We start from the raw sequence: 14,254 nt of genomic DNA on the forward strand, positions 1-14,254 counted from the left end.
AAACATCTCCTAGCTGTAGTTGGTCTGTAGTTGGGTGGGCCACGTGTTCCTGGGTTATTTGTGAAGTGTCCTTTTCCATAGCCATTACAATGAATTGAGAACGGGAGTACATAACATCAATTTTATCGGTGGGTTTTGAATGTGTTGCTATGTGTACTAGTGACATTTCTTTTACAATTTAATAATACGATGAAGAGATGGGCTGACTAGCTTTCGTTGTAGGTTTTGAAAGGCCGTGTCCTATTTATTTTATTTACATTTAGCATGTTATCCCCTGAACTCACTCTAGCCCTTTCACCACAATTGTGTGCCATGTTTGGGAAGGCGGGCAGGGGCGTGGAGATGAGATAACATAATTCCATTTAGTACCAGGCTTTTCAAACATTTGTAGTTGCACATCTCATTTCCTTGAGTAAAGATCATGTTTGTCTAGTAGTACCAAATGCTGGTCCTACTTATTGTTTTATTAAAAACAGTCTGGAGTCTCATGCTCAAGCTCTGGGCTTCATATGTGTTCCCTTGGAGGATTGTGGGGGGTGGGGGCGAAGTCAATGTTTACAGTTACTGTTAGCAGTCACCCTAGCCCCCTTTTTTAAAAGAAATGTATTGACACCCACTGGAAGTTTGTTGTGGCCAGGGCTTTATGTGCGCCAGGGCCAGCCGGGGCCAAGGCCCGGCAGGCTCCAAATCTCGTTTTGAGTCGGGGCACTGCTGGGGCTCACTAGTCTCCTCTGGCAGCCCTGGACACTACATGACAAGGATTTTTTTTCTAAAGCCTGAAGCTCTCACACACAGGCTTCAGAAAAAAATGCCTTTCATCCATAATGGTGGTGCTGCATTTGCGAGGCATCACTTAAAGCAAGAGATGCCCATGGGCCGGTGCCACCATTATGGAGAGAAACGTGAGGCCGCTGGAAGCAGAGGCCTTGTTTTCTGAATCCTGAAGCTCCCGCACATTTGCGGGAGTTTCAGTCTTAAGGAAAAAGGCCTCAGCTTCCAGTGGCCTCACCCTTTCAGCCTTAATGGTGATGTTGTCGAGGGGCAGCACCACCATTAAGGCTGCATAGGCGAGGCACTGTCCCCTGCCAGGCAAGCCCATAGAAAATAAATGCAGAGATCAGCACCCTCTCCCCCATGGGCTCATCAATGGGGGCATGACCTAATGGGCCAGCAGGTGACCCCCACCGTTAGACCATGCCCCCTTGGAGATCCCCAGCTCATTAAGCAGTGCCACTTAAGGCTGGTTGTAGCTCTCCACGGGGGTAGCACCACAGTTTCAACACTGTTGTTTCAGTGGCATAGGAACATTTTTCAACACATGTTTGCAATTATTCAGTAGTATAGCTTGCAGGAATGACAGTGCTTCTTGTTATGCTTTCTCAACACATTTTTGCATAATTATCTGCACTCTGGTAAATGTATATATGTACAGTTGCATATATTTTAGTTGTTTTAACATGAAATTTGTAAGTAGACTGTTAAGAAATAATTTTGGAGGAAGATGGGTTGTCAGTTGAGGCAGTTCAAGTTGTGAGATGTGGAACATGGTTGGGTTACTGTCCTTACTCTGACTGTCGTGACTCTTTTCTCCAAGAATCTCATGACAATTATTATTTAGTTTATTTTGGTATTTGCAAGTCATTTGGGGCTCTGAGACTAGGCGTGGACCTGGCAGTTTACCTCAACCTGCAAGTGGGCTCCCGACGTCCTAGCCCAAGCTCCCCTACTCCCTCATAATGATTCTCAAATATCAGAATACTATCACCAGGTGACCCCCACTGCCTGGATATATTATTTACCCAAAGGGGGGGCCTAAAGGTCATGGACCTATCTAACTCTATCCCTCAGGGTCTTCCTAAGGGACCTAATGCATTTCCAGGTTGTTCTGTTTCTTTTCTTTCAGTGATTGACTCCACAAATTGTTCTCACTCATCTGTCATCTCTCTCCCCTCACACACCTCTCTGTTCTTCTCACTCTGTTTCTCTCTTTCTGCACACCTTCTACTGGTCTTACTGATCTCTCCCATGCATCATATATCCTCCCTCCAACTGGACTCTCCCATCTCCTTATGCTCTGAGTCCCCACCACTGAGCTTGCCTCTAATCGTTGCTGCCCACCTGACTCTCACTCCCCTTTGTTTTTCAAACACACATCCATACACATACAAAAACACACAGCTTCTCCCAGGCCTACTCCTCACTCCCCCCTTTCTCTCTATCATTTCACTCACTCACAAACACACAACTCAGTTGGTACCACCCTATTGAACCTAAAATATTTCCTTCACTCCCTCACAACACTGCATCAGTCTCCTAACAATCCTTCGCTACCTGATGCATCCTTCTTGCTGGTGTCTTGGTTCATCACCACCATCAACTTTATAGCCCAGCCTTATCTGTCATAGAGTTCCTCTTGGCTCCCATTGACCCTCAATGTCAGCTGTTGCCCTTGGCCAATCGCTAGTTGAGCTGTTGCCCTAGACTAAGGTCTGGAACCTACCAAGTAAGCCTTTAAGAAGGCTTCTGGCCTACCCCCTTTTCTGTCTGCATTCTTGTCCAGGCAGCCATGCGTTCAGTCTCCTGTTTTTTTCCTGAGCTTCACTCCAAGCTTTGGTGAGTTTTGCTTCCAACTGTGGTTGGAGTGACTTTCTGGTATCCCCTGTTCCGCAGCACTCTATTTTAACTCTCAGTCCTGTCGCTGTTATCACCCCATTCCCATGCAGCACATGGGGTTGCTCGATCGGATGTCTGGTGTCTCATTCCAGTTGGGAAGGGAAAATCCCAGTCAATTCCAATTCTGGTTATGACACCATTACCCATGTTTTGAGCATGGCTTTTCCTATTGCGCACAGGTATGTGCTGGCAGTGGTGGCTACATTCTACTGATTCTTTGTCTTGTTTCCCTGGTTACAGGATTCCTCTCAGTCTTTGCAGGGTTTAGTTGACCACAGGCTCTCATGTGTTCTGAAAAATAAGTCAAATTAACCAGGCTTAGACAGAGGCTGATAGGTATGGAGGCAGGGACAGTGGCACCACTAGTCCTGCACACATTCAGTTCCCCCAGCTTAGCGAGGGACTGGAGTCCCCTTCAACTCCCTCATGACACACCTGGGGTAGGACTGGCTCTGGCTGTACCCTGACAGACCACCCCCCCCACTGCGTTGAGAGGGTCCCTACAACCCTTTCACAGAGTCATATCTGTTACCCTGGTGAGTGTTGATGTATAGGAGCTGCCAACCCCTCCCCCTCAAATGAATATAGATAACATGGTAGGCAGATCAAATAAGTTCACTCTCCCATCCATTGTTGCAGAAATCAAAATTAGAGTGCCTTTATTAAAAGTAAAAAGTGCGCAATGCACTGTGCATATTTGGGTTGGGATGGCCCAGGAAATTAAGGGTGCTTTAAATATCATACATATACCATACGTGTTTAAAGATATATTATGAATAAAGGATACACAGTGAGAGATGTTTACTTAAATAAATAATAGCTCCCTGAAGAATAAATACAGTGTCAGACAAAAATATATTTCAAAATGGATAACTCAAGTGCAAAATGGTACCAGGCCTAAGCCAGGTGTGAGGGACAATGAGCAATGCCAACGATTTTCAGGTACGCAACAGAGACTGACACATTGAAGATAGTCTTTGGCAGAATCTCACAGTGAGGTAATTAGGTTTGTTAGGTTAAAAATGAAAATTGGCAGGAAAGCCAGACAAAGATTGTGGTGAAGCCAGATACATAAGGAAAAGTTAGATACCTCTATCTATGTTCTTCTTTGAAGAGGGAACAACGTGTGTCATGCAGACTATTCTGAGAGGCCAGCTGTATTATTTTGGCAGCCATAATACCTGCTATAAGGGAGTACAGAGCAGTATCTAACTTGGCAGGATCTCAGCAATCAGATAAAGATTAGATATTGATGTGTCAAAATGTTCTTGGCAGGAGTTGAGCACTGTAATAAGTTGTGTCTAGCCAAATCTAAAATAAGCATACCATGAACAAGATAGTCATTTGCATAAACATGTTGCATCATTGAAAAATATTATAGAAGCAGGTGAAAAGAAAAATGGCTTTGAGTGTGTCTTGTTGTTCCAGCCAATAAAGACTATGAAAATCTCCCAGGTGTCTTATTTTCTGTCTGCTTCTGTCTTGATGAATGAGGTGTTCATGGATGCGTGGTGCTTGATGGAGGATGGGGATCATGGCCATCAGTTCATTGGTGTGTGGTTTTTACAGTGACAATCCAAATACTGTTTTATGGAATGGCAATTATGTCAAAAAATGGTGTTGCAGTTTATTACGCAGTCACATTCAACTCAGGGAGTTCCTTTGCCCCCAATCAAGGTTCTGCACAATAAATCACTACGATTTTGATTCAGGTTCAGTTTGGTAATGCCCCCCAACCTGTCTCGCACCTAACCTCAACAAATACCCAGTGCCACAATGGACAAGGAACCAGGCTGGTGTGTAGTAACAATATATATTAATTAAGTTATTTAAAACAAATTTGACAAACAGATTAACATCAGCCACCAATGCCGTGGCAACATAAGAACAAAAGGTACTTCCGTAATGGCACCAACACAAAGATAATATTAAGATATGTAGTCACTTTTTCCCACAGCTTTCTTTTCAAATCCCCCAACCATACAGAAAAAGAAAACTTCAAGACACACAGTGATTGCTGATTTGGTTATAATACTTTTTCTCACAGCAACCACCACCCTCCAAACATCAATTATACTTGACCCCTCTAAATTGAAGGCCAGGGGCAGAGAGTGGGAAAACAATGGGAAAATCCTTTTGGGATTCTAATAAAATGCACTTTTTGGAAAAAGGGATTCTAGCGGCAACTTGTTATTTTTTTTCACTTATTACCACAGATGCAATTTGAGGGAAACAAAAGCAATAGCAACATTTGTTTTGCCACACATAAAAAAGAACAGGCAGGGCTTTGTGGTTTTGGTCAGAGCAGAATGGGAGCAAAGGGGACATTTTTTGGGATTAATTCTTTGGCAAATATTTATGCCTATGCCGGCTCAAAACACACTGTGAAGAGCTTGTTAGTTTCGAATGCCAACAAAACTCATCCGTGATTTTCTATAGGTGAATTAATTGATTTACTTTCATTAAATATGCTAAGGATCGGCACAGCCTGTTAGAACTGCTATAATATTGTTTCGTCCTCATTGTATATGTTGGCCTATGCCCAGTCGCTTTGCAAGGAAATCCGTATTACAAGGTCGTGACCTCAAGTGAATCGAGCCTCCATTTTAGGTTAGAACCGCCATTTTAGTTTATCGTGCAAAGTCACCCTGTAGTCTAAAATGGCCGTGTCGTGTGCTCTTGTTCTTGCTTTAACCTCTCCAACCTCTGTAGGGGAGTTAATGTCCAACCTGCCTTCAGGCTACATGTCAGGGTCATGTAGACCTTGTCCTTCGTTGACCTCAGGATCAGGGAATTACTTGAATCGGCGATGTTAACCTATAAGTATACAAGAACAATAACGCAATCCAAATACAACATGCAAAACATTTGTTTGATCTGTATTAAAGCAATGTCTAAATAGTGTAACGTAAATAAACTAAAGAATAATAGTGTATGTAGTAAATATGTTGAAAAGTAAACTGCATGCACAAGATATGTAAATTAGGAAATTAACCTGGCGCGACCCTAGCCCAGTGTATAATTAACTTGTAAGAAGCTGGACATCATTATAACAAACTGTATAAATACGCTGATGTCCAGCTAGGAAACCCTGCTCACTGCTCACATTGAGCCCTGCTGGTGGTCTCTGTGATGTATTGACAGCCAAATAGCTATTTGTGTACTTTGTTCAATATTGTTCAGTTTTGTAATAAAGAGTCTGGGAATCTTTACAAGCCTGTGTCGGTGTATTTTCCTTTGCTTGGTGTAACAGCCGTAATATTGTATTTTTTTTCTGATTCCACAGGACAAACAGGATATTTTTATATGTGGAAATACCTATAACAATACTTTGAAAATGTAGAGCCTACACAATCAATCTATGGCTTTGGGGATAGTTTTTTCTTACAGTAGAGGCCCTGTAATGAGCATCAGGGAACAGCAGGGCACCTCTGGCATGGCAAAGGTGTGAGTCCAGGATGATCCCCTCTAACTCCTTGAAGGGGTCTGAGTCAGATTCTATGTCTCCTGGTCCCTGTCTCCAATGCAAGATTTGGGGGCCTCTGTGCTTGGATGTTCTCACAAGAGTTCAGCAGCAAGTTACCTCCCGGTATAAGTGGAAAAAGCCCAGTTATGATGCAAACTGGTTTACATATAAGGCAAATGACATCACAAACTTGTCATGAATCCCACCAAAGGGATTGGTTGGTTTTCTCTACCCACCTCCCACCTGTGTGCTAATAGGATAAGGAGATGAGGGGTGTGAGTTAGGAAAGCTGTGGGAGGGGAAAGCTTTGTCATCCCAACTTGACATGTGGGCCTGGCCTGTTTAGATTCTGCAAATCTACCATCCTGGCAAGTAGCCTCATTTTTCAAATTTGTACATGTATGAATATATTTTTAAGAACTACATTTGAAGACAAATCAGATGGTGCTAATCTGAAGACAGCACACCCTTTCTATGCAGAGATACATGTTTTCTTCCTTTACTCAGGAGTTGTATTAGTGAAAAATATGCCACTTTATAGTTCCCATGTTAATTGTTTCCTTCACCCTCACACCAACTTTCAAATCTCTCGGAATGAAGAAAGGCCCAGATCAAATTTTCTTTAATAACTTTAGTTATGTTTATCACACAAAAATAATGTTAGCATGGTTGAAAGGAGGGTTACTGTCACCTTTAATACAAGTCTGGAATGACCATCTCGGCATACACACTTCTCTTTTTATTCAATAATATGTATTTTTCTATTAACTCAACTCCAGACTTTTCCTTTGTTCCCTTAAGTTGCATTTACCCACAATCATGTGATCAACCGGAGGCTAGCTCATGTTTATGTTCGCCTCCCCCTTCAAGGCCTGTAATGGCTCTGATTGCAGCTCTAATGGACATTTTATGGGAATTGTGACCTCAAGATCACTTCTGCTGAAAGAACAGACATGGCCATATCTGTTTCTGCCGTGGTTTTAAATCTAAGCAGTGTATTTCTTTATATAGTTTTAAGCAAAGGCGTGATTGATGGTTGACAACCAGACCTGCCTTTACAGGATCAGCAGAGGAAAGGTCTAGCAGATTAAGTTTCATCTTTAGGAGAAAAGACCGGCTGCATGTTAAATCCTGCAAGAAATGACTGTATGGTTAAAGAATGCCACAATAAAGGATTGGGAGCCTCATATAAAAACCCTCACGACACTCCAAATCCATCATAACAGTCATTACCACCAGCCTTGACAAAGCAAATGGAGCAGGCTTTGTAAATGTGCAGGGAGATATTTGCCATTTCAAAGCCACCCCAATAGGCTTTGCCAGTTCTTGTTTATTCAAGAAACACTTGTATACAGGTGCCTTATAAATGACTTATCATATATATATATATATATATATATATATATATATATATATATATATATATATATATATATATATATATATATTATTGTGTTAATTAGTCCAAACAAAATTTTTAACACACATTACATAAAAATATTGTTTTATGCAATGATATAGTTAATGTTTTCATAGTTACCAAATAGAATACTTTCTATCAGTATATCCAGAGAAAATCCGGTGTTCCCAGTCAACTGATATAACACGTGAATCACAACAGGGTCGGAGGCGCTTTTTTGCATTGTACATAATGCTTCCCCACAGCCCCGTTTCTTGACCTGCTGGGCTGAGCGGGCAACGGCCCCCTCCAGAGATAAAGAGCTCAGGAAGGGGGGTGCAGTTAGGGGCCCACCCAGAAAGCTGCTTCCGAGCTTGCCGGACAATTAAGTAGCCTGCTGTGCCAGTGAGCGCTCCTCTCTGCCATGTGCGGCTGCTGATCTCTGCCGACTGTGATGCGTTCTGAATATGCAAACAAACAAATGCATATTCCAAATGCAGCATGTGAGATGCTCTGGAGTCACACACCCTGTGCCCCTCATTCTTTGTGCTAAAGTAACAGCCTTTCAAGTGAGGCATTTAACAAGCCATTGTTTTTACACACTATGTGCTTAACATTTCAGTCTTAAGAATTGAACATGGGGCATTTTTATTCCCCAAGCTAGCACAAGTATCAGTTAGCTGAACATACCTATGCATCCTTCAAAGAGAATCAAAATGCCACACTGAAAAGTTTTCAGCTATTTTCTTTATTTTCATGTCTCTCTATTTGACACACCAAAACATATTCTTTCCCTATATTACTGTTTAGTTACATATGGCGCATCCCTTGAAAAGTTAACTGACATTTTCTTGCTTAAGTATTCTAGTGTCTGCGTTGGACTATATCAGCCACTTCCTAGCACATACACCAGATGGCAACCCATTGTGACTTGGAACATTGATAGGGAAAGCAGGGTTTATTGTGTCACTGTGCAGACCATAGACCAATGCCTTGACCTGAAAAAACGAGAACTTGACTTTTAATGTTGGGTGAGTATTGTGAACTATGATGTGAGCACCAAGCCATGCATCGGTTATGCATTTACAGATTCACACATACAATCCTTTTATCACAGACTTGTTTATCAAATGTGGAGATCACTGTTATACTCCTTAAATGCTCTGTGATTTAATGCAAAGCATACAGGAATCCTCACTGGTGCTATGTGTCCCCTTTCCCACTCCCAGAGAGGTATTTTGAAAGAGTACAATAAGAGTGTACCAGACTGTCCATCTTGGAATGATAACCTACTATCAGAAAATGATTAATTTCGTTAGTCTAGTATTGCCCCTTGCGAAATACATGTGAGGTGGTATGAAGAGAACTCCTGCAACACAGGGCCAGTGGTCAGTGGGCCCTCAGACCCCGGCAGGCTGGTCACACTGCAGTTTGCCCCATAGGGCATAATGGGAGTGGGGAAGGCATTAATTACGCCACCGTAAATTACGGTGGCGTAATTAACTCCATGGTCCCTTAGCGCCATGGATTTTAACACCTGCTAAAAGCAGGTGTTAAAAGCACCATGGCGCTAGGGGACCTCGTAATTGGCGGTAAGGGGTCGGCGCAGCTAACGCTGGCGTAAACCCCTTACCGCCAGGGTCGTAATGAGGCCCAATGTAATGAAATTAGCTTCATTTAAATAGCAATTATTTATTCATATTGTGGAGGGGTTTTGTCGCACTACAGAGGTGTAGTTTTTGAGTGACGTGAGCCAGTTGGGAGTGGGGGGGGGGCGCCAACGATGCTTCCCACCTGGGGTGCAATCTGATGTAAGACGGGCCCTGTTTCTGAGTTTCTGAGAACACCCCAGGTGCTGAGGGTAGACGTAGGAAGAGGGTGCGTGTTGACACACCGGCCCAAAGGATAAAATCACCAGAACAAAATGTTGCTTTCCCTTTTTGAAATGTGTGTGCAAATTAGTGAGGTTGAGGTGAAGATATAGATGTTTCGAGTTTAGAGAGCAAGTTCCCTACCGCGAGGTCCTATGTCTTGTCTACTTTGTTTACTTCAAGGTCCACCATCGCTTGCATACTGCTGATGTGAGTGTTTAAAGAGACACTGCTTTCTCCAAGAGGGAGGCACTGCTTTTTGCAGGGCCCTCTTGAACGCAATGCAGTGCTTTGAACTGCACCCTAGCTGGGAAGGAGAGCCAATGAGGTTTTCGCAGGTAAGCGGTGTTAGCATTTTCTTGAGTCTTTGAATAAACAGGAATTTGCATGAACAATGTCTTGACATTGTATTCGCTTCCATGTCTTGCGAAGATAGCTCAGGGGCAACATGCTCGTGTTGGCATCACGACGACACCGCGCACCACAGGTTTGATCCCGGGTCCATGCTTAGAAACCTCTGGGTATTAAGAGCGTTATAAACAACCCATCATATCATTCCATTTCAGTTAATACCAACATACACCTTCATCTTAGTCGATGTCGAAAATGCGTCTCTCCTCCTGTCCTCTTACATGGCTGCACTGTCTTCTGCCCAACCTTATCTTGTCACTCCCAGCAATTCCAGAAGCCATGCTGGCTACTCCATGCCCTCACTCTTTCCCATCTACTCTGTCAACCAATATGCCTATCGCCCTCGACTTCTCACCCATTATATCCAAGAGTTCCAAAAACGTGAACTCACTCTAATCACTGTAACAAGCTGTTCAGTTCCTCCCACTGCCCATGACCTCTCCTCCCTCAGCTCCATTTTATCCAGCTGTCCTGCTGAAAGTACCTTAGTTATTCGAGAGCAAATCCATCATGTTCCTCGGTGGACCATTTTGTTCTGCTAGAAAAACAAAGGGCCTGATTCACAGAAGCGTTTTATAATGGCACAATCGAAATGGAAAACAGCTCTGTGACTCAGGCCTTACGTCTCTGGTACCCATTCCCTACTCCTACATCTTTTACCTCTTCAGCCTCTCCCGCATTACTGGGATCTTCCCTCTTCATGCAGGGCTGCCATTGCAGTACCAATCTGCAAGAAGCCAAAGCTGGCCCTGAAAGCCCAGCCAACCCAGCCAGCTATTGGCAAGCCTCCCTACTCCCTCACTACTCTATAGCCCTAGAGCTGGCAGTCTTCAACTGTATCACCACCTACCTGGGAAGCCAACAAACCTCCTGCAATGTGGGCCCCATTGCCGAATCTCCACTGACACGCACTGTCCCATGTCGTCAACCTTCGTACCACAGCCCATCACTCAAATCTCTCCTCCATCCTGATCTCCTGGAGCTCTCGACATCCTTGTATATTGCTGACCACCCCTCTCTCCTTCTTACCTGTTCCAACCTTGTCATTAAAGCCATTGCATTTGCTTAGATTGCTTCCTACCTTTCCAATTCTAATGCAGCACCTCCTGGAACGCCCACATCTCCGATTTCACCCATCTCCCGCTCGGAGTTCCTCAAGGTTCCATGCTCAGCATGCTTCCCTTCATCCCCCCCTCCACCCGGTACCACCTCACTGGGAAAACTTGACTGCTCCTTTTCATTCTCCTACCACCTACTTGCTGATGGCATGCAGATCTTCTTCTCCTTTCACACATTGACCTCAACTTCTCCTTTTGTATATACTCCACTCCTCCAAAACTCTGAGTATATTATGCCCACAAAGCCCCTGAAAATCCTTCCATGCCTTTCTAAACTAACAATGCACTAAAGCTCTGACCTCCACCATGGTACTCAGCTGACTTCACTACCACTCCAGTCGTCTCATGAGTCTCCCATTCTACTCCGTTTACCCCACTTAACCATGTACTCAACTGTGCAGTCTGCATGCTGTAAACCCACGCAACCCCGTATCCAATCAGCTCACTGAGTTCAAGCTGCACCACCTGGCTCTCCACAAATCATTCATCTCCAACTACTAGTCTGAAAAGCTTTTCATGGCATTTACCATAACCGTCGCACTTAATCTTAGAGGACTCGCTAATTCAAACACTATCATCCAGTGCCCACTCAGTCTTGATGACATCTACCATGTCTGTACCACCTCTCACTTTCGATGATTCATTGGTATTTTTCCCACATGATATTAAAAAAGCCTCTATCTCTGCTTCCAAATCTGTCCTTAAACCCCATTTGTGAGTGAGGCCCATTTCTAAATGTATTGCATTCCATCACTTCCTAAATCTCCTCCCGTTCGGCATTGAGTCCTTCTATTGTGGCACTGTAAATTTTCCCTCACCTCCTAAACCTCCTCCACTTCGCCATTGAGTCCTTCTTTTGTGGCACTATACATTTTCCCTCACCTCCTAAACCTCTTCCCCTTCAGCATTGAGTCCTTCTTTGGTGGCACTGTACATTTTCCCTCACCTCTTAAACCTCCTCCCCTTCGCCATTGAGTCCTTGTTTTGTGGCACTGTACATTTTCCCTCACCTCCTAAACCTCTTCCCCTTTGCCATTGAGTCCTTCTTTTGTGGCCCTGTACATTTTCCCTCACCTCCTAAACCTCTTCCCCTTTGCCATTGAGTCCTTCTTTTGTGGCACTGTACATTTTCCCTCACCTCCTAAACCTCCTCCCCTTCGCCATTGAGTCCTTGTTTTGTGGCACTGTACATTTTCCCTCACCTCCTAAACCTCTTCCCCTTTGCCATTGAGTCCTTCTTTTGTGGCCCTGTACATTTTCCCTCACCTCCTAAACCTCTTCCCCTTTGCCATTGAGTCCTTCTTTTGTGGCACTGTACATTTTCCCTCACCTCCTAAACCTCCTCCCCTTCACCATTGAGTCCTTTTGTGGCACTGTACATTTTTATATGATCCCGTGTTCTGTCTATCTGATCAATCTGTGTTGTCCATGGAATGTATGACCTCACAGTTATGCTTGATCCTCTACTCCTAGATCATCTGCTATCTCCCACTGCTACCCCTTCTATAGCACCTCCTTAAGGAATTGCTTTGCTTTCTGTCTTTGTTAGCCTGTGCAAGGTGGCACCGCTGAAAAACCTGCACCGGTGCAATTACAATTAAAACTTCGACAAAAAACTGGCCCAGTCCAAAAAAACATATACTTTCAATGCATTGCATTGCACTGCATTGACGATATGGCCCTCGGACACATACACACCTTGAAATATTGGCATTCTGTCATGACATCAATGATCTCATTAACAGCACATTATGCACACTGTCATTGCCAGGTAAAGTAAGGACTTGCCTTTGGTATCCTTCAAATGGTCTCTAATCCCCTTTCTCCATCATAGGTACATCAAGGAAAATACTTTACAAGTATTTTTATTCCAAAATAAATTACATATAATGTGACTTAGAAAATAAGAAGTGTTGCCAGGATAGTTGGATGATTCAAGAGTTCAATCAAAACACTTGCCTCCTAAAAGACAAGGCAATAAGTAGAGTGTGTTTACACTTTTAGAGCAGCAGGTCCTGGATGCAAGGGGTCTCGCGGGTACCCACGTGTGGGATCAAGGTTGCTAATTAGCACTTTCTTCTCAATGTTATTCCACTACAGAGACGGATCTGCAGGGAAATCAGGGGATTTCTCAACAGGATGTGCCTCTGATTCTCTGGAAAAGGTGTTGCAGCTGCGGCAAGACCGGACATGCTCCGTGCTAGACTGGCGCTGTGCGTCAGGTGGTTGATTTTCTTCTGCGTCAGCCTTACCTGAGCTCCAGAGACTTCCGCCATACATGAGGGCGCCTACCATGAGCACTCCAACTTGGGTATTTGTTGAGGGACTGTGCTTTTGCCATCCTTTCAATAATCAGTTCTAACACAGATTGAAAGGTAATGACAAAGGTTTGGCGTTTCGTGGATTCCCTCCCCCTCTGCAAAATATCCTAATTTGCTGCAGACAAAGTAATTGACATGGACAGTGTGCGGCATGAGAGGCAAGGCCCACCCTCTTTACCACAGGACACATGCTGCCATTCTGACAGTCACAGCAACCCGGGCGCCCCTGACCGTGGCCAGGGTTCCTATGGTGCATGACCATCCTGCCGGGGAATCTTGGTCATGCATCGGGTTAATGCTCAGTTCATTTACACTGAGTAAATAGGAGGATTAGTGTCTCCAATAAGCTTCCTGGCTTCCATCGATGCAGCGAAGGCAGGTAGGACATGTCAGCTGCTCTTTACTACGTTACTAAACCTCCTGGGCTCTGGAAAGAACAGCCACTAGAACCTCAGACTTCATCAGAAACCAGGCCACATGCAGACTTGAACTCCTCCACTGCAAAAAGGAAAGGACCAGAAAACAAGCCTTCTTTGCCTTCCCCCTAAGACTACGCTACCTCCTCCCCATGAGCATCAGATTAGCCCCCACACGCCTACAATTCAGAAAAGAACTCAAGACCCACCGCTTCAAGGAGGCTCTCCTCCTCAATACCTAGTCCATCACAGTGCTCCCTGTGTCACCTGACTCGCTAGACGCTATCCCCTCTCTTCTCCCCGCTACCCTGTACAGCTGTACTCCTCCTCTCTGCCCCTCTGTATCCCACCCACCGCTTTATATCTGCTCTGTTGTTACCAGAGGCGTAGACAGGGTAGGGCCTGAGTGGACAATATCCACCCAAAAACTGTAAATACCCACTCAGCAGCGCGGTGTGGGCATTTAGAAATGTTAATGTCACTGCGGTGGGCACAAATACGTTAGCTTCAGGCCCCACTTGTTGAACAGTCGTGGCTACGCCTCTGGTTGGTACCACTGAAAAGAGCTATGTTATGATT

Source organism: Ambystoma mexicanum, chromosome 10 (genome assembly GCF_040938575.1).
Source record: "Ambystoma mexicanum isolate Mex_15411 chromosome 10, UKY_AmexF1_1, whole genome shotgun sequence".
Lineage (NCBI taxonomy): Eukaryota > Metazoa > Chordata > Amphibia > Caudata > Ambystomatidae > Ambystoma > Ambystoma mexicanum.